Source organism: Hydra vulgaris, chromosome 09 (genome assembly GCF_038396675.1).
Source record: "Hydra vulgaris chromosome 09, alternate assembly HydraT2T_AEP".
Classification (NCBI taxonomy): Eukaryota; Metazoa; Cnidaria; class Hydrozoa; order Anthoathecata; family Hydridae; genus Hydra; species Hydra vulgaris.
This window is the reverse complement of record NC_088928.1, coordinates 36,594,776-36,613,878: the sequence shown is the minus strand read 5'-3', so window position 1 is coordinate 36,613,878 and position 19,103 is coordinate 36,594,776.

Sequence of the window (19,103 nt, the reverse complement as noted above, 5' to 3'; positions counted from 1 at the left end):
TTTTGTTCCCAAGCTCCAATCATCGTAATTTTTTGCAAAGCATCTTTATTTGACAAAAGTATAAACATATAAATGTTTAGAGTTTGCCCCATGCGTGGAAGTTAGCTATCTCAAAAACCAAAAATATGCTTTTGGTGCCCCTGGTTGCGGTGCTTTTTAAAAAATTGCCGTCAGTGGGTTATTAGTTTAAACAACCAAAATATTTCTGTTAAATATCTGGTCTGCAAGATAAACGGTTAGATTGTTTTCAGGAAACACCAAAAATCTTACTTTTGACTGCAAGCAATTTTAAAATTTATTTAAAATGTAATATGCCTATTAAGATTTTATGTTATATAATTTAATAAAAGGTAATTGCGGTATATTATGGAATCGTAACACTAGATTTAATTTCCAGACCATTGAAATTTTAATTTCTTGAATAGTATTTTTAAGTGACGAGTTTGCTCGATGCTAGAACTGTTTTATTTATTGCAAAGACATTTTGACGAAAGAATATTTCTAAGGAAATAAAAAAAAAAGAGCTATAACTACCAGCATAAAATTTGTTGTTTACTTTTACTTATTAGGAGGAGAACCTTATAACTTTGACTAAAAACAATGTTTTTTAGGAAATTAAACACTTTGTAAAAGTTCAAGCTCTTTTGATATATAACCATATCCAAATGAATGAGGTTTATTAATTTATTTATTTAAAGCAATTTAAAGCAAACCGACTGAGCAAAACTCTAAAGAAGTCCAAAAAAAGACTTTATAAAAGTCTTAAATTCTGTATAAACAAAAAAAAATCGTCTCAAATATTTTTTAAAATACAAGCTGTAGAAATTGTACAAAACAAAAATAAATTTACATTTATTTCATTTTATTTTAAAACTTAAAGATATTTAAAAAAAAATTTCAATTTAAGTCTTCTTAGTTTGCCTTAACTACGATGAGTAGCAGATGATGCTTGAAAAATAAACTGGTTTTAATAATTTGTCAAAATTTGAATCAACATAAAAATGAGAACGAAAAATTTCTATTTGGTAAAGTTCCAATGGCCAATTTTTTTAATGGCCAAAGTTGAATATCTTAGCAATTTGAACTTTCACGTTTCACATTTCGCTATACCTTATACAATTTTTTTAATAATAAAATGACTATTTTTATCAAAGTGCAAAGGTATTTTCTGGGATACTTGGCGATAAGAGGAAACCTCCGATGATTCTTTCTCAACAACTGTAGCACAACAACATTGAAGGAGGATCTGTCAAGATATTATAAATGTGGATCTCTAATTTATGGGGCTAGTGGCTGACCTAAACAGCTACTGGGTGGCAGGCTCCACTTAGAAGACCTCATTTTAGTCCTGAAGAAACAAGATCAAATAATTGAAAAGATTTAATTTTTAAAAAAAAGCTATTTTTCTCCATTTTTTCAAGTTCTAAATCTAACCTTTGATTTAGTCATTCTCATCAACATACTTAAGGGGTATACTCCCCCATAAATTGAAAAAAAAAAAAAAAAAAAAAAAAAAATGATTTAGATAATTAAATATATGGGGGTTTCAGAAATCATAATGGTTTTACCTAAAAATATCTATAAATAACAAAATTTTTTGTTTTTGAGAGTTAGGTACAAAAAAGAGAAGATTTGGTACCCCTAAATTAATCACTTGTAAACCAAAACAACGTATTGATTTCACAAGTTAAAAGCATTTTTGACTTCTTGTTAGACTTTTTAACAACTTATTTTTGGTATATCAAGACTAAGTTCGTTTTTGTTGATTTGTAGCTCATTTTTTGTCGCATTTTCTTGCCAGAAGTTGTATACTTTTTAGTTTTCAAACATGGTTAAAGCTGATCGAATTAAAGTAAAAACTAAGCGAGCAGGCAAAAGAAAGAAGATTTTTAATAGAAAAGTTTTACGTAGCAGTGTGAGTGTAAATAATGTAAATTTTCCATCTTTAAGTGTAAATATCGAGTTACCTGTAAATAGTCAAACTGACATCTTCGATACGTCAAGCTCTTCTCTTCGCAAAGTTGAGGCAGTCATTAGCTCAACATCAAAAAAATATAACAATACTAAAAACAAAGTTCTGACAGGATATAGAATTATTGATTGTTCGATTTTGTCTGATGTTATTAGCGTTTTGAGCTGTCCAACTTGTTTTCAAACGACTTTAGCAATCATTGAAAACAAAAGCAAAAAGCAAGGACTTGCATGTGAACTTTCTATTATTTGTTTAAAGTGTAAATATCAAAATGACTTTTACACTTCTAAGTTAATTAATAAAAAAGGAAACTTTGATATAAACAATCGAACAGTATATACAATGAGGACTCTTGGATTAGGACATTCCGGAATTGAACGGTTTACAACCCTCATGAACATGCCAAAACCAATGACGCCAAAAAACTATGACAAACTTGTTTTAAAAATTGCTAATAATATTAATATTACTGAGAAAGTTGCACAGGAAACAATGACTGATGCTGTATCTGATATAAGACTACGGTGTCAAGACAATGAGATTCTTGATGTTGGTGTATCATGTGATGGCACATGGCAGCGTAGGGGATTTTCATCATTGAATGGTGTATTTGCAGCACTTTCAATAGACAGTGGAAAAGTTTTAGATGTTGAGATGATGAGTCGGATATGCAGAAGGTGCTCCTTAAATTAAAAACTTTCTAAAAAAGATCCTACTGCTTATGCTGAGTGGAGAAATTCCCACATTTGTAAAATGAATTTTGTTGGTTCTGGAGGTGGAATGGAGTGTGAAGGAGCCAGTCGTATTTTCCAGCGATCAATTAAAAAACATAAGTTGCAGTACATTAATTTTTTAGGTGATGGAGATAGCAAAAGTTACAATAGTGTCAAGGATGTTTATCCTAATATTAAAGTAAATAAATTAGAATGTGTTGGACACTATCAGAAGCGTGTTGGAACCAGACTCCGGAAATTGAAAAAAAAAGTTAGGGGACTGGGCGGTCGTGGTAGATTGACAGATGCAACAATTGGTAGACTGCAAAACTTCTTTGGTGTGGCAATTAGACAGAATAATGGTAATTTAGATGCCATGAAATCAGCAGCGCTTGCTACCCTTTTTCACGTTGCTTCATCAAAAGAAAATAATTGGCACTATCCACTTTGTCCAACAGGTGTAAGTAGCTGGTGTAAATTTAATAGAGACAAAGCAAATAGCACTAACACCTACAAGCCAGGACCTGGTCTACCTTTAGAGGTTGTATACAAGATCAGACCTGTATTTGAAGAGCTCACAAAAGAAGATGAGCTTAAAAAATGTCTGCATGGTAAAACGCAAAATGCAAATGAGTCTTTCCATGGGAAAATTTGGGATCGCATACCAAAAACAAAATATGTCTCGCTGACTTTGCTGAAGTTTGGTGTTTATGATGCTGTTGCCAATTTTAACATTGGGATGAAGTCTTCAATCCTTATATATGAAAAACTGAACATGGTTCCAGGTTTTTATACACTAAACGGTTCTAACGACATAAATAAAACACGCATTAAATGGTCGATCTATAAACTAAAACCCGATAACAAGTTGCATCGTCAAAAGTTAAGGGCTAAACAACTTAAGAAAAGTGACAAAACCTTTGAAAAAGAAAGTAAAACATATGAAGCAGGAGGTTTTTAATATTAAATATAGTCCAATATATAATGTTACTTATATTTGTAGATCTTTATTCTTTTATTTTCAGTTTTTATGCGTTTTCTCAGTTTGAGGTTTTTCAATATGCCGGCCAAAATTCCAAGAGAACCGCTTGAGCGTTTTATCTGAAATTTTCAAAAAATTTTCCTTTTTATAAAAGCTGTGTTTTAAACGGAACAGAATTTTTAAATACTTATGAATAAAACAGTATGGCTAAATTAATTTTTCAAAAAATGTACTTTTTTCTATTGTCAACTTTAGAGCACAAGTCTTCAGGCCCAGAACCTTTTTTTAAAAATCTGTTCTGTTTAAAACACTCATAAACCTATTCTAATTGTGTTTCCAAAGTTTCATTCAGCCTTTTTTTATTAGTTTTTACTAAAACTTGGCCAGCGCAAATCTTATTTTTTCTTATTTTGAGGGTTTTTTACGGTTACTACAGCAACCGTTGACCAATTTTTTTAATTTTTTTTAAATTTTCTACATTTATGCTATGGTTAATCATTTTATGTCAAAATTTGTTATTAATTGTCAATATTTTAAAATGGGGGAGTATACCCCTTAAGAATTTCTTGATTCATGTACTGCACTGGCATAACTTCATTCTCCTTGATCCTCAGCTCAAGCATTTTCATGTAAGTTGCATTTTCATATTGGACAAGTGTGAGTCTTTTCTACTATGGGTGTAGAATTGGTCTATAAGAATAGAACTACTATTATAGTCACAATATTAAGTAAGTGATCCGCACACCCAAGACCCTCTTGATTTTCATTAGTCAGTTGTTAGATGGCTGCTAGCATAATTATTGCATTATCGCTTGTACAGATCTTATGGACATAAGATGGGAGATCTGTTATCTCTATAACTGACTTTTCAAGGCGTTTAGCAATTTTTTGAGATGTTTATCTACCTTCTGCACTTCCACAATACATCAGCAGCCTCGAGAGGCTGCTGATGTATTGTGGAAGGGTCCAGTTCTTTGAGATATAACAAAGCGTAAAGCGAGGGTCCAGTTTTTTGAGATATAACAAAGCGTTATGCATGGCAAGGTATGAATCAAAGTTCCTAAACAAGTAAAAATATTTATTTAAATACATTTTGAAGGTTAGCCAATTTGTATTTTTGATATTATTCCATCAACTCTATTTTATTCTTAATAGGTTATTCGATGTTATTCTATCCAATGTTATTATCTTCTTGGGTAACTAATTGACAAAATTCATTGCTTATGTACAAACAAGTTTTCTAAAAATGACTTTATTTGATGATAACAAATCAATTGTGAAAGCCACGCCAACAGCATTGTCTTTAAGATCTTGTTAGTTACTGTCTACTTGACCAATCGAAAAAAAAAAAAGCTTTAATCTAACGATAGTTCTGGCTTACTTTACGTGGAGCCTAATATCAAATTATTTTAACAATATCAAATATTTAATATCAAATTATTTTAACAATATCAAATATTTAATATCAAATTATTTTAACAATATCAAATATTTAATATCAAATTATTTTATCAATCATATATAATAACAAATTATTTTAAGTCTTGTAATGCTGCCTCATTTATATGTTTGAAAATAAGAATACTGTCTGCTAAATACTTCATCATAACAAAATCAATTTCAGCTAAACTGATGATCTGAGATACAGCCTGAAAATTCGCTGGAAGAATGGTGGTCTGGTTGTGACAAATAAGTGCTATACACCTCTTTTAAAGACTTCTTAAAAAGCCTTATTCCAATTTGTCTTTTTTTTATTTGGATAAACGGTATCTGAATAGAATGATAACAAATTATATCACATTTGTTTAAGCTGTTTTATTTGAAAATCAAACTCAATTGAATTAATATTGGATTTTACCCGATGAATCAACAGCATCAGTTTCAGAATTGAATCTGAGTAGTTTCTTTTATCAGAGATTTCTTCACTTAGTTGTAAAGTTTATTTAGCTTCTTAGTATTATCTGGTTCTTTTTGATCCCATGCTGTCTCAAACAAAACAGCTGTTCTGACCTCATCTGGATGGAGAAACAGCTGTTCTGGCCTCATCTGGATGGAGAAACAGCTGTTCTGGCCTCATCTGGATGGAGAAACCAGATGTGAGTTCTCAGAGAGCTGGTGTTAAAGTTTTTTTTATGATTTTTAAATATTTATGCATTAAAGAAGTAAGGAGGTTGACATTGAAACAAATAATGTCTACGAACGTAAAGAAGGGGAGGTTGTTGGATGCATATAATTGCGTACAAAGAGAGCAAAGCCCCATAAACTATTTTACTGCGTACGTATTTTATGAATACCCTAAACAAGACATTGTGATTTTGTTTTATTTTCAGGTTTTACAGGTTTCCATAATGAAATGATTGCTACACAAACAATTACCTTTAGATAAATAAAAACTGTTTGCATAATTCGTTTTGGACAAAAAACAGCGTTTTGTGTAAATCTATTTGAACAAATTTCTATTTTATATTAAGTTTATTTTTTGTTCCTTTATATTACAAATTAGTAATTACATAAAAAAGATTCATTAACAGTGAATATATAAAAAAAAAAATATTGCGAAGTGGTTCTACAAAAATAATAAAGTCACTCTAACACTTGTAAAAAGAACGCGGAAAACTTGCAGAAGACCAAATGGTCTAATCATCAAGAACCGCTTTACATTGCTGTAAATATTAAAACTTACTCATAAAATTTTTACGTAAAATCATTACATTATAATGGTATTAAAATGTCAGATAACTAGAATACACATTTATTTTTACAAATATTGTTTTTTTTAATAATATTTACGATTATATTTTATTTTCAATAATCTTTACGCATTACTAATGCAATGTTGAAAATATATCTATATATAATAAAAAACAAGTAACTATTTGAGAAGCTTGGGAAAATAAACTTAGAAAAAATCAATAACTAAATTTTTATACTTTAAAATACTCTTTTTAATAGTTTTTTTTTAAAGCAAGTTAAGATTTTTAAATCAATATTGTTTAAACTAATTAGTTAAACTTATTCCAGATATGAGGTGCACGATAAGTCATTTTGAACTGCTCAAGCATATTTTTGCATGAAGGCTCTAACAAAGTACTATTTGTCCGAAATATACACCTGTACTCTGGTTTTTGTTTATAAAGACTATAGAAAATTGATAGACTTTTTTGCATTTTGCTATTATGCATAAGACTTCGAACATTATAAATATTTAGTTCAAACAATGTTAATAAAGACATTTGTTCAAAAAGAGATTTTGAGTGTTTTTTTTTATTTTTAAAATTAATCACACGTATAACGTACTTCTGTTTATGATATAGTGGTTCTAGTTTCGTTTTATAGACTACATGCTATATTACCGTAGTTTAGGTAACTTTGAACAAAACTATAGTAGTTTAGGTAACTTTGAACAAAACTATAGTAGTTTAGGTAACTTTGAACAAAACTATAGTAGTTTAGGTAACTTTGAACAAAACTATAGTAGTTTAGGTAACTTTGAACAAAACTATAGTAGTTTAGGTAACTTTGAACAAAACTATAGTAGTTTAGGTAACATTGAACAAAACTATAGTAGTTTAGGTAACTTTGAACAAAACTATAGTAGTTTAGGTAACTTTGAACAAAAGTAGATTGTTTAAGCAGAAGTTTTTTTTTCTTAAGTAACGTAACTGGTATATTATTCCTAGCGTTTGTATATTTTACTACCTAAATAAGCGATATGTTAATTGTTATTTAGAATTTTGTCCATAAAAACACCCCAAAATTTTGGGGTTTTAAAAATATTTCCGAAATTTTTTATTTTCAATAAAAATTTTCGGAAAAGAAGTTATTTTTTTTAAAGAAATGATGAAATAAAGAAAACTTTGTTTTATTTGAGTTAATAGAGAGTTTGTTTGCCATAAAAGATTCTGAAATTTTTTCTAATTCATTGTTCATTTCTACGCACAGTTCGCTAATAAATTTTCCAAAGATAAAAAAAATTTCTATCGTTAGCAAACATTAAAGTTAAAATTCTTTTTGATGCAATACAGAGATCGTTAACATAGATTTAGAAAAGTAAAGGCCCAAGTATTGATCCTTAAAGTACACTATTCTCTATTAAAGACGGATCAGAGAGTTTATTTTCTTCGTAATATACATATTGCACACGTTTATCTAAATTTCTATCCACTTGTTGGATCTACCCCTTTGTTTGCTAGTTTTTGGTTTACAATAATTTTATTTAATATTTGCCATGTTTTTCTGGAATCTGTTTGACTCTTTTTAAGTAGTTTGTTATAATAGCTTTAGCAGATTTTTATACTAGCGGATTCTTTAAGTTTCTCAAATAAATTTGCATAATTCTTGTATTCTGTTTTTATTTTATCACATTTTTTTAAAGGTATTTTATATATAATTTTGTGTCCGTTTAGATGACTTTCTAAGACCTTTACTTAACCAAGGTAAATTAAAGTCTGTAAGTTTAATTGCTTTTGTTACTTTGCGAAAATGTTTTCTATATAAAAATAAAAGAATATTGATAAATTGGTGGCATTTGAATATTCTAAATCTGACCAGTCAATATTCACTAACTCTCTTTTGTTGTTGACCTGGATGACTTATTTTAATTTTGTTTGAGGTCTTTATTGAAATAAATATGGGAAAGTGATCCGTTATTAATGTTTTAATTCCTCCTTTTTTAACAAGATTTCAAATTAAGATTTTGTTAGTATATTATTGATTAATGTTAATAAATTTCTTGTAATTCGAGAGATTTTGCGTTTCTTTATTATTCTAACAGTTTAGAGCGTTAAGATTAAAATCTCGTAGTACAAATAATTTTTTTTTCTTGGAAGTTTTTGAAAATAATATTTTGATGACGATTTAAGAATATTTTTGTTGAAGACAGAGGCGGTTTATAACAGCATGATCTTTTCGTATGTTTAGAGTCATATATGATTTTAATAGAAACAAATTTCCTTTAGTGATCGAATATGCATAAATCGTTTTGTAATTTATACCGCAAACTATTTTTAATGTAAAAATATTAACGATGACATCACTACAGTTTGCTTGGGCATCATTTTCACATGAAGGAATTCTTATTTGAATGCTTATGAAACCCATAGCGCTAAACTTACATTATTTTAAAAGAAACGAATACTTTTATGAAAAACTAGAGCTTTTCTTATTGCGCACCTTAATCGTTTGCGCCCCACAGTGGGCCAGAATGCACTTTTACTGGACAAAATTCATAACTAATTTAATATTAGAGCTATATTCACTAAAATTAGTATGAGTACTAATATGATGTCTGCGCTTTTTATGAAGGTAATATTTTTTTATTTCGTTGCTATGGATACCTTTATTTTGCTTAGCAACATCCTACTTTTGTTATCTGCAGATATTTTATAAGTGCTATATTCACTAAATTTGGCATGAGTACCAATATGAGATCACACTTCTTACAAAAGTGATAATTTTTTAAATTTAGTTGTTATGGATACTTATATTGCTTAGTTACCGGATACTTTCCTTAGTTACAAAGTGGTAAATTGATATTTGAATATCTTATCGGATTTTTGACCCACCTATATTGAATAAAAATTGAGTATTTAGGTAAATAATGTTTTAGGAATAATAAAAGCAAAAAATAGTGCAAGAAAACGTTATCAATTTTAAATTACATCAAAAAATTATAAAACAATAATATCGTTTGAAGATTATTTAAGTAATTGTAAAACATCTGAAGGAAATGCTTTATGATTTGTTTGATGTGATGTTGATTTACGCAATGATGAAATAACAGGATCACTGGAAACTAGGAGTCTATTGATAAGATCAGTATTTGTTGCTTTTCTGGATGTTTTTCGGCTGAAATTTTCGCGATAAGATTTAAAGTCTTTATTTCTAGCCTCTTGAGCTTCCTCTGACATAAGTCCGATGGGTAATGTAAGGCTTTTAATTATGTCATGTCCATGTATCAATACTTTGTGAACTGATTGAGCCATGTAATACCATGGATAAAGGGACACATATAGTCTAAAAGTGTCAAAACAATATTCCTTGAACTTTAAGCAGTCTATTTCATATCCTGAAGAGAGCGTTACCAAGATAATGTAAAATCTGAATATAAGGTTTTGGTCAATACCCAGAATTTCAGCTGTTTGTTCATATGCTGCAAAAGCACGCCTTGAGGTATTGCCATCATTACTTGTTCCAGAACAACCACTTTTAGGGAAATCAACAACAAGTCCCATTTTGTTCATAAAATCAGTCTGAATCTTTTGTTTAGCTACAGATGCCTTTTCTTTGTGTTCTTTAGATCTTGCTTGCCACTTTCTTGTTTCTTTTTTATATGCAATGTGCAATAACATCTCAAAAAATCGAATCCATGCATGAAGACTGGAAAGACCATAATTGAACTCTCTGTTAGTATAATCTATATTAAGGATATCAAGACTATTCATATTTTTTGGAGAGACACCACACACTGAACAGCATTGGTATGAGTTATTTTTTTCAGATAATATTGTTTGAACCTTCCCATCAATCATTGTAAGTTCAATAATACAATTCACTTCAATAGAAGATCCGCAAACCTCTAACAAAATCATACCCAAGCTTTCTATCTCACTTTTGATGTACTGATCTTGTTCAATCACAGATTCCTTGGATTTCATTTTGTATGCAAATCTTATGGGTCTACAATAGGCTGTGGAGGACGACTTTTGATTTCTCCAAATAGACACCTTTTCGTTGCTGTTGTTAAATCCAGTCAAATCCAATGGGACAAGACAAGTAATAAATAATGATTCTTCACGCTTTAAATCTCTGTTAATGTCGGGTTCTGATAAAACTTGTTTATAAATGCTTTGGCCAGTAGCACCATCAAAACCAGCCTTACACGTTAGTGTCATTGTTTTTATTGCTTTGTCGTTCAATATCAAGTGCCTTAGCACAGGTTCCTGAACTGCACAGATTCTTTGCAAAGTATGAGTCATTAAATCTTTTAAAGGAACTGAAGCTGAATAGTCCTCCACTGTTATGTTTGCAGGATAACATTTCAATTTTGCATCTCTGACATCATTGTAAGCGGGGTAGATATTATATTCTTTCTCCAAGGCTCCGCTTCTAATCAATTGATAGGAAGCTTTTGTCAGACTTGCATCAATTATTAAAGCCAGCGCTTCGTCTGCTGAATATTTAGTTGCTTTATCTGTATTTGATATATTTAAAACATTCTTGGCAGCAATAACAACAGATTCATCTCTAAATTTTTTATTAGCAGCAAAAAATAATTCATTGGATGAATGAGATTCAATTAAACAAGATACACGCCGTTTTTTAGTTTTATTAGAACTATTATCAAATGCAACTGGTTTTCGACCACGTCTACTTGCAGTTGGTTCATTGTCTTTTTTTCTGACAATTAAATATTCATTAAGCCAGTTCACAAACTTCTTTTCAAAATTTTTCACAGTATAGTTTGCAGATTTCCACTTTTTTTTATACAAGTAAACAAATCGTTGAACAGCATGTCTAAAATCAACGTCTTTAAAATCAGCAAATTTTGGCTGAATAAATTTTAATATATCTTCAGTAATATTTTGTTTTGAAATACTAAGATTGTTTTTTTGGAGAAAATTATGAATGTCTAAGTTTAACAAAACCATATCTAAATAATTATTGTAACAAGTATTTTGTATTTAAAAGTAAAATGTTATAATATATATGCCGCCTAGACTACTAATACTTGTTAGTAATTAAGTTACTACAAGTGTTAGTAATTAAAATTAAAAGTAATTAAATTACTGTCAGTGTTAGTAATTATATTACTAACAACTACCGAAAATATGTTGTTGCTATGTTATGCAAAGTAAGGTATCCATAGTAACCAAAAAAAGTTAACCTCATAAGAATTCTGAATCTCATTTTAATACATACCCCCAATATTGTGTATTTAGCGCAAGTAAAATACTGTTAAAACAACGTTAATGTAAAAATGAGTTGTTGCTATGCAAAATTTAGTACCATAGCAACCAAGTTAAAACATACATAAAATCTGAACGGGGATTTAAGGGGACGAGCAATCAATTAAAACTCGATTGAAGCATCATATAGCTCAAATAAATATAAGACAACACATGGCAAATTGTGGTAATTATTAGTTATTGTGCGGCAAAAAATAAGTTTCTTAAGAAATTTTTTTTTTTAATCTGTGATTTTCAAAGTATAACTGAGATAACATGCTATGACAAATTTATTTCACACATTGGTTTTTCTTATCTCTAAATACTCTAGAATAACATGTACTAATTTTAAGTTTCAAAAACGTAGATGTAATTGAAATATAAGACAACGTTGATGTCACCGTTAATTACTTATTTATAATTTTTTTATTTTTTTATTTTATCTCAATATTCAAATGCTTAGAGTCCTGGTAACTAAGGGATTTAATATAAATAAATTATCAATAGATTTCTCCTAATATATGTAGATAATAAAATTAAATAGGTTTTCAAGATTAGACAACTAAAATTTTTCCCATTTTGTCCACCTACTGGCCCACTGTGCGCCCGTGGAAATATTACTCACTATAAAATTTTCAGTTTGATTGCAGAACAGTTTGAATTTCATACTGTCTAGTTAAAAACCTAAATAAACTACTTTTTGGCTAGTGTAAAAAGTATGTTATTTGCTGAATAAAGATTAGTAGTGCAAAAGTATAAATTTTAAAATAAAATTTTGATGAAACCTTGATGTTTTGAAAAAAAAAAAAAATTAAGTTTTTGTAGCTGAAAAAATTCTTTTTGTTAAATGTGTTTTAGCCAAGGTATCATATATAGATGCTATAGCTGTGTTTTAGTCAACGGGTATCGAATGGCGGGTGATTATTAAATGATAGGTATTCCATTATCAAATGACAGGTAACGGTCATTTGATACATCTAAAATTAATTCACTTATTTTTAAACTTTTAAACCACTAGTAGTAATATAACAATTGAACAATATTTACTTGGTGAAAGAAGATCTTGAAAATCTTGTTAAAAATTTTAATGGTTACGATTTCTTTGTTCCCTAAAAATTTCTAAAAGCATTCAGTGAAACGTTCGAAAAATTATTTGACTTTCTGATTCAGACTCCTACTTGTTATTCCTCAATGATTACTAATATTACTCCAGTGTACAATGTACATAAAACGCTACGTAAAACACAACTTATTCAACTTGTTTATTAGTATGTCTCTTGAACAAAAATTTTTTGAAACCTAAAAGATAAAAGATATAGGTATGCTATTATAGCGCGCAAGAACATGTGCATACCTGAAACTCAGTGTCATCAGAATACTCTTTATCGATTGCTGCACATGCAACAGTGTACATCTTTGGTACTCGAAATAGTGGACACGCTGGAACTTAAAACATAATTTAGACCTTGAAGTAAAATAAAACTTAGTAAAAAAGAACATTTCTAAACAAACGACATCATTGAATTAAAAGTTTTCATTAACTGTTTATACGATTAATTTTAGAAAAAGCTTTTTTTTAATTTTTAACGGGTACCCGCCTCTTTGTTCGACGGGCACTCGGGGAGATATTTTTTACGATTTTTGACAACCCTATTTTTAGCCTCTTTTTGAGAATTCAGAGACACTGTTTATTTAAAGGTTTACAATAAAAAAAAATTGTACAAGCATACAATGCCTGACAACCTGATTATAAAAAAACTTAACAATGTCAATTTTTATATAAACTAATATATAAAGAAATGCATATCAGTCGCAGAGAGGCTATTCGTTTTTAAGATGGGTATCGAGAAGCTTCTTGAATCTTTTTAGCGAAGGTTTTTTTACGACGTCATTAGAAAAAGAACTTCTATTACTATTTGTTCTAAAAAAAAAAAGTTCGTCCGCATACTTAAGCGGGAGGAATGTATTTTTAGTAGCCATGAGCAAGACTAGGTTTTTTCAAACCGAGACGAGACCGAGACGAGAAGTTAGTACTTCTCGTGATACCGAGAACGAGACGAGAAATTTAACAATTTTTGAAATCAAATTTATTAAAATCCAAGTAAAAAAAAAAAATGTAAACATGGTTTTGACAAATAGACACAAATAACATTTGTCAAATGTAAACAACTTTTTCAAATATTAATTCATAATTTTTTTGCCAAGCTTTTCCAACAAGACAATGTTTTCTCTAATTAAAATGATTTGTTCTACTTTTTCTGGGTGTAAGTTGTGTCTGGATGAATCTTGGCTATGTTTTTTTTCTAGGTGACGATGAAGTCCGCTTGTGCTTCCATCTTTTGTTTTCAAAGACTTTTTGCACGCCTTGCATTCAGCACCGTCACTTGTTTTTTGAAAATATCTTCAAATTTTGTTTTTTCTTGGTGACATTTTTGATCGTTGAAATGAGGCAAGAATATTTCTTTTCAATATGAACAATATGTGTCAAGTTGAATTCCACTGGTAAACTAATTAAATTAAGTCGAAAGTGCAAAATTTTATACAAAAAGTTTTTGTATTTAAAATCTAATTAAAAATATTTAAAATCTAATTAAAAATATTTAAAATCTAATTAAAATTTTTTAATAAGATTTTTAAAAAAAATCTAATTAAAAAATCTTATTAAAAATCTAATTAAAATCACGGAGTCAAAATATTAATTAATTAAAAAAACAAATAATTAAGCATTTTGTAAATTATAATAATTTTAAATTTGGAAAATAATATAATATATAAGTCTCGTACTACTTCTCGCGTGAATTTTCTATTTCTTGTTTTTCGCGAGAAGTCCCATTTCTCACGAGAAACGAGAACGAGACGAGATCATCTCGTTAATCATCGCTCATGGTTAATTTTTAGTTTAAATAAATGACCACGAGAACTGAATTGGTTATCTGTTTCAAAATTTTTTTTATCATGATTGTTATTATTGTATTATTTTGAATTATTAATCAGATCTTCACGAATTAGTCTGTATTTTACACTTGTCATATTTAGCACCTATAGACATAGGTGCTAATATGACAAGTGATAATAAATGTTCATACGGAAGATCATTTAAGCTTCTAATTCATTTAGAAGATCTTTTTAATGCGTTTTCCATTTGAAGTTTCTCGTTGAGAAGCTGCGAGGCGCAAATTGATCTACAATATTCTAAATGGGGACGGATTAGAGTTGATTAGAGTAGTTTTTTAAACGATTATAGATTTGGATTAGATGAAATTGATCCTTTTATCAAACCCAATTTTTTATTAAATTCAAGTTGCTAAGATTTTTAAAAATATTACTTTATGGTTATGATTGTTATACAACAATTCCTATTGAACAATTGTTAATGTTTTAACAATCATTAAAGATTGCAATATTGTAATTTCTTTGGATATTATTTCCAAACCTTGGAGTTCTCAAATGAATATATAAATGCTTGTATTGCTATTAAATGTGTTTATATTTTAAATTTATAAAATGTAAAAAAATTAAAAGTAAAATAGAGTTAAGATGCCTCCTAAAATAAGCAAATGCTCAAGAATGACATCAAGACCCGTTATATTGCGGTAGGGTATTAGCAATGCAATTGAAGACGTTAAGAGACAGATTTGGCATTTTTAATGTCCTGTTATTTAATTAATCCTATAATAAGTTTTTACCGTACGCAAGTAAATCCCATTCAGAAGCTGAATGCTAGGACTCAATCTTATCTGATAAATATGGCACTAATCTTGTTTAATCACTAGGAGCAGTTGCAACTATAAAGTTGGAAGTTTTTTTCACTCATTAAACTTTTGAACTTTAAAACAAAAATAAAAAACAAAAATTCAAGCTTTGTTTGTACGGCTATTGATAAAACCAATAGCCATACAAACATTCAACCCATTTAAATTGTATATTTCTTTTATACTGTTTATTTGGATGCGATGACTCGGTCATTGAATGTTCTCGTTTAGAATCTTTGCGTTTTTCCATAAGAAAAAAATGTTTTAATTGCTTAAAAAGAAAAAATACAGTTAATCAATAAGTAAAGAAGATATGCAGACAACCAACGAGCCCTGTAGAGCGAAGAAGCCATGTAAAAGGTTTATATTTCCTTTAAATTCTAATAAAATAGCATAGCCTATTAAGGTGGTACTAGCCCGACAAATTTCAAATCTTTCAGATTTTTTTTTTCTAAATTTAAAAAATAGAATTATTGTAGATTTCAAATATGTATAGTTTTACTATGTTTTTAAGTAATTTAGTGACAGAAAATGTTAATTTGATAATATGATCTCAAAAAGAAGCCCTTAGCAACCGCATAGCAACAATAAACAATGCATACTTTTGGGCTAACTTTCCATAAATTTCATCAAACAATTAATTTATATTATCATTCTACATTTCATATACATCTCCTTTGCTTTATATCAACTTTGCAAATACGTTAATTCCATTAATAATATTAAATTGAATTGTATAGTGAGAAGGAAGTGAATTTATAACAGTGCATCAATAACAGCTTGTTATGATTATTTTATTGAATTTATTGCATTTATTTTTCACATTTTACTGCTTTATTCTTAGATGGGAATTAAAAAAAATAGCAAAAGAATAAAAAGAAACTATTTTCATGGAAATCAACATGTCTGATCAACAAAACATTTCACCTGAAAGTGCTTCTTATTCAAATATGTTTAGTAGTACTAATAGTACAAGTGCTAAAAAGTTGAACAAAGCAGTTAATTGTATTGGCAGTTCAGCTAAAAACAAACAGACATCTAACGACCTTAATTTCTTTATATTTATACATTTTGGCATTATGAAAGATTTATTTGAGGAGTTCTCACGCTGTTCTGAGTGTAGCTCACCTGAAAAGCTTACACATAATAAAAATGAACACAAAGGGTTTTCACTTAAATTATGTATAAAATGTAGTGTTTGTTCAGCATGCAGATTTTCTTATACTTCTCCTCAATATTAAACCTTTACAAAAAAGTAAAACTGTAAAAAAAGCACATGAAATTAACTATCGCACAGTTATGGCTTTTCGCGAGATAGGCAAAGGTCATGCTGGAATTGAAACATTTACAACAATAAAGAATATGCCATTTTCTATTGCATTTACTATTTATAAAAAAATTAATAAGACTCTTTATTGTGCATATGAAAAATCTGCTGAAAAAAGTACCCAAAAAGCTGCTCATGAAATGCGTCAAATGATTAACATCAATGCGTGTAGCAATGATATTGTCGACTGTCATATTTCTATTGATGGAACATGGCAAAAAAGGAGTTATTCATCCCTGAATGGCGTGGTATCTGCAATTTCAAAGGATAATAAAAAAGTCTTGGACTATTACATGTCAAAATGTTGTAAATTTTGTGAGATTTAGCCAAAAAAAAAAGGATCAGCTGGTTATGAACTATGGAAAACAAGACATAAGTGTGCAATTAATCATCACGAATCATCTGGTGCTATGAAGTCCGCTGGTGCTATTTCAATTTTTTGTTCTTCATTAAGTAAGTTTAACTTAAGGTACAGTCATTACATAGGAGATTGGGACACTAAAGCATACAGCAAAGTAAAGGAAGCAAGACCGTATGGAGAAACGTTGATACCAGAAAAACTAGAGTGTCTCGGTCATGTTCAAAAGAGACTTGGAACAAGACTTCGGAATTTACGTGCAATAAAAAAAAAAAGAAAAGTTGAATGACAGTTAAACTCTCTCAGGTAAAAGAAGACTAACTGATGCAAGTATTAACTTAATGCAGAATTACTTTGGTATGGCTATTCGTCAGAATGATAAACTCTACCCTATGAAAAAAGCTGTACTTGCAGTTTTATGGCACTGCTACGAAAGTGATGCAGCTATGCGTCATCAATTTTGTCCCAGAACCAATACTAGCTGGTGCAAATGGCAAAGGGATAAGATTACAGGACAATGCACTTATAAAAACAAGTTAAACTTACCAGTTACTATAAAAGACCTATTACACCCAATATTTATGGAACTTAGTTCGGACAATCTTTTGTCAAAATGTTTACACAGCTATACCCAAAATTCTAATGAGTCTTTTAATCAAATAATCTGGGAAAAATGCCTCAAAATACATTTTGTTTCAAAAAATGTTTTAGAGTTAGCTGTTTTCTCTGCAGTTATATCTTTTAATGGAGGTTACGTTTCCCATAAAGAAACATTTAAGCAACTTGGATTTAATTGTGGAAAATATTTCCTTCTCGGTGCAATTAAAAAAGACAAAAATCGCATCATTCATATGGAAAGAAAGGAAAAAGAAGTGACAAAATCAAGAAGGAAAAAATTAAGAGGTATAAAAAAAGGATTTAGCAAGGATGACTCCTATGTGTCTGGAAATTTTTAAAGATATATATTGTTAAAGTTGTTTTATTTTGTTTTCTTGCGTTTTCTCTGTTAACTGATTTTTAAATTTTGAACAAGAATATCTTTTGAACTACTCGGAGATTATGGCTAAAATTTTCACAAATTGTTCATCAGGTAACTGTGAAGGGATTTGACTAAAAAGAGACTTTTAAAGTTAGCTGTTGTCGAGATATTGACATTAGCAGCACAAATTTTACATAAAAATTAAAAATTATTTTTTAAAGTGTAGCCATTTTGATTCTGTAAAAGTTCTGATGGTGATTCTGGTCAAATCCCTCAATCAACATGTTGTTAAGCTTTTTGCAAAATTTTAGCTTCACACACTGACTATTTCATGAGAAATCCTTGTTTAAGAATGTAGTTAAAATTGTATATTTTTTGCTGACTCAGCATGTTTTCGAGTATACTAATACATTTTATTATATTTACTCTAAATAATTTTTTAATGCACATAGTTTAAAAAAAATTGCATCAAAATTAAATAAATTGACTGTTTTAATTTTTATGGGCTAGTACCACCTTAAGTTGCACATATTCTATAAACGTTTGCCCTGGCACTCCTATATAATATTGTTTTCTTTCTTTTTTAACACTTTTTTTTTTAAGGTGCAAACGAGGAAAGTTTCTTACCTCCTCCTGTCTAAACTCCATCAACATTGCTTTCTAAACAAACAGCTACAAGTAAAACCTTCCTCCATCATAGATAGTTTTCCTCGCTAAAGAAGTCTGTTTCTAAAGTTAGAACAGTTGCTTAAGATTTCCATGCAACATCTGTCTTGACAACACCTCAAGTGGTACCATGTTAGGGATATCCGACAAAAAAAAGTAACATGTACGGAAAAATAACATGGCTGGTGTTAAAAAAAAGTTAATATATGGTACTAAGAAAACCACAAAAATAAAGCAGGTTTTGTGATCCTAATTTTTTTTAAATTGTAAGTTTTTATCTCACGTTGTAAATATAAAAAACAGACTTTTAAATGTTTTCTTCAAAGTATATTTTTTATAGTTTATGTTATCAACTATAAAAAACATACTTTTTCGTCTCGCTACGTATCATTTAAACATCTGTATTTA